Below are 3,432 nucleotides of genomic sequence, written 5' to 3' on the forward strand. Positions count from 1 at the left end.
ACTATTGTTTCACGAGAATTACAGAACCTTAGCTAGAAATTCCTAAGCTAATGGCGAGAATTTAATACGTTTCCTCCTTCAATGAACTTGCCCCCTCTGCTTGGGGTAAATATAATTATTTTAGTAATCCATATCTCTGCTCTTAAAACAGTAGAATTTATTAATGATAGGATATCATATGTAGTTTTACAGGGTAGATGGGATAAAAGACACACATGCACCAACGGAAGATAAAGATGATAATACTAAAGATGATTTTTATGCAGAGTTAGAACAGGTCTTTGATAAATTTTCCCAGTATGATATGAAAATTCTGTTAGGTGACTGTAATGCACAGATTGGATTTGTAAAGAAGAGACATTTAAATGGATTTGTAAAGAAGAGACATTTAAACCCACAATTGGTAAAGAAAGTCTTCATGAATTAAGTAATGATAATGGTATAAGATTAATTACTTTTGCAACCTCAAAGAATTTAATTGTGAAAAGTACCACTTTTAAATATAAAGATATCCATAAATATACCTGGTCTTCTCCAGATGGTAAAACTCATAATCAGATAGATCATATTCTCATTGATAAGAGAAGGCATACTAGTATAATTGACGTTTGTTCACATAGAGGTGCTGACTGTGCCAGTGACCATTATGTAGTAATTGCTAAATTAAGAGAAAGACTCGCAGTGATAAGCAACAAAATCTAAAAGTTCTAAAATTTAATACAGGAAAATTTGCTGATGAAAGGATTAAGAAAGATTACCAAATTAAACTGTCAAATAGATTTGATGTTGTGCAGGATTTAAATGATGATGAAAATATAAATGAAACAGACGTAAATAAGAATTGAGAGCACATACGTAATGCAATAGAATCAGCAGCTAAGGAAAGTATAGGATACCATAAACCAAGAAAAAGTAAGCCATGTTTTAAAACTAATGTCATAATCTAATAGAAATAAGAAATCAGGCTAGACTTAGGTGGTTAAATAACTGTGATGATACAAATCTAAGCAATTATAATAGAATAAAGTGAGAAGTTAACCTCACGTTCAGAAGTAAAAAAAGAGATTACTTGAAAAGTAAAATTAACGAAATTTAAAGAAACAGCAAAAATAAAATTTCAGAGATTTATGAATTTAGAAAGGGGTGGCAACCTAAAGTAAACTTGATAAAAGATAAAAACTGTGATTTTTTAGCCAAGCCAAGCGAAATTTTAAATAGATGGAAGAACTACTTTAATGACCTCTTAAATGTTCTTGTAGCAGATAAATCAGAAGTAAATGAAGTACACACAGCAGAACCTTTAGTTCCAGAACCTAACTTGACTGAAGTTAAAGATGCTATTAAAAGGCTAAGGAATAACAAAGCACCTGACATCGATTTAATACCAGCTGAGTTAATTAAATATGGTGGAAATTCGTTAATATGTCAAATTCATAAATTAATTTGTTTAATATGAAATAAAGAAGAAATCCCTCAACAGTGGAAAGAATCCATAATTGTTCCTGTGTTTAAAAAGGTGATAAAATGAACTGCAATAATTACCGTGGAATTTCTCTACTCTCAACAACATATAAAATATTATCTAACATTATTTTAACATGACTAACCCCATATGCAAATGAAATTATAGGTGATTATCAATGTGGATTTAAATGTAACGGATCAACTACAGATCAAATTTTTCTCAGACAGACACTTGAGAAAAAGTTGGAATATAATCAAAGTGTCCATCAGCTATTCATTGATTTCAAGAAAGCATATGATTCGGTCAAAAGAGATAAATTATATAATATATTAGTAGAGTTTGGAATACCTAAGAAGCTTGTTAATGTGATAAAAAAGTATGCACCAGTGAAACAGAAAGTAAAATTCGTGTGTCTGACAAATTTACAATGCATGATGGGTTAAAACAAGGAGATGCATTATCTCCATTGCTCTTTAATTTTGCCTTAGAATATGCTGTTAGGAAGGTAAAAGAAACTAACGGAGGACTAAAATTAAATGGTGTGACTCAGTTGTTAGCATATGCAGATGATGTAGACTTATTAGGGGATGATATAAACACAATTAAGAATAATGCTAAAATATGTTTCAAAGCAGCTGAAGAGATAGGTTTGGAAGTTAGCAAAGATAAAACTAAATATATGCCTACAGGCCAAAACAAAGTGTTAGGTAATAATCAAAATCAAATTATTGATAACAACTCGTTTGAACCAGTTTCCAAATTCAAGTACTTAGGAGTACTTAGGAGTAATACTAATAAATGAAAATGATATTAAAGAGGAAATAAAAAGTAGGCTTAATTCAGGAAATGCATGTTACTTTTCTCTTCATAAACTTTTGTCTTCTCGTTTAATATCTAAGAAACTAAAAGTTAAAATATGCAAAACAGTAATTTTGCCTGTAGTATTATATGGGTGTAAAGCTTGGTCCCTTACATTGAAAGAGGAACATAAATTGAGAATATTTGAAAATAAGATCCTTAGAGAAATATTTGGACCTAAAAGGGATGAGGAGACAGGTGAGTGGAGAAGGTTACATAATTTAGAACTACATAATTTGTATTCTTGTCCAGATATTATTAGAATAATTAAATCAAGAAGACTTAGGTGGGCAGGCCATGTGGCACGAATGGGAGAGGAAAGAAGAATTTACAGGATTTTTGTAAGAAGGGATAATGTTGAAATGGACCTAAAGGAAATCGGTAGGGATGGAAAAGAGTATATGGATCTTGCTCAGGATAGGGACAGATGGAAGGCCTGTGTTGTTGCAGCCATGAACCTTCAGATTTAAGAAGGCGAGAGAGTTAGTTAGTTAATCCATATCAATAATTATATGGATTCTATCTTCAGTGCAAATGTCACTTGTTAAAGTAAAATTGTCCTGCGACAAGATAGAAATGCGAAGGAATTTGATATTATTTATTTTTATTTTTCTGTTTTATCTGGTAATGTGCAAGATGTTACTGTATAAAGTACACTTAGTACAATTATTACAGCGTACAGAGAATCAATACTATAATAATACTGCAAATAGAAGTAATTATGAAAATGATGCACCTGCTTTAAATTAAGCAGAATACCAACACTATAAGCATTATATGTTAAGAAGTTATGTAATGCAGCTATAGTATGAAACTTCAGTAAAATGTGGAACATGCAATTCCATAACACAACATTTCAAGCAAAGTGAGCAAGAAAGTTTTTACATCCATTTCTTTGCAGTCTTAAGAATATTAATTTAATGGGATGTCAATACTTTCTTATGACCCCACGAGATTTACTCTTTTCGCACGTTCAGTGCCAAAAACATGTGGATACCATATCACTAAATATAATATTCGAACTCTCCCCCACTACAGAAATCCATTGACAATCTAAGATTTAACACTTTATCAAGAGCTTCATATCTTCCCCCCCCCTTAAATTTAAT

This window comes from Lepisma saccharinum, chromosome 3, assembly GCF_977018435.1.
Source record: "Lepisma saccharinum chromosome 3, izLepSacc3.1, whole genome shotgun sequence".
NCBI lineage: Eukaryota > Metazoa > Arthropoda > Insecta > Zygentoma > Lepismatidae > Lepisma > Lepisma saccharinum.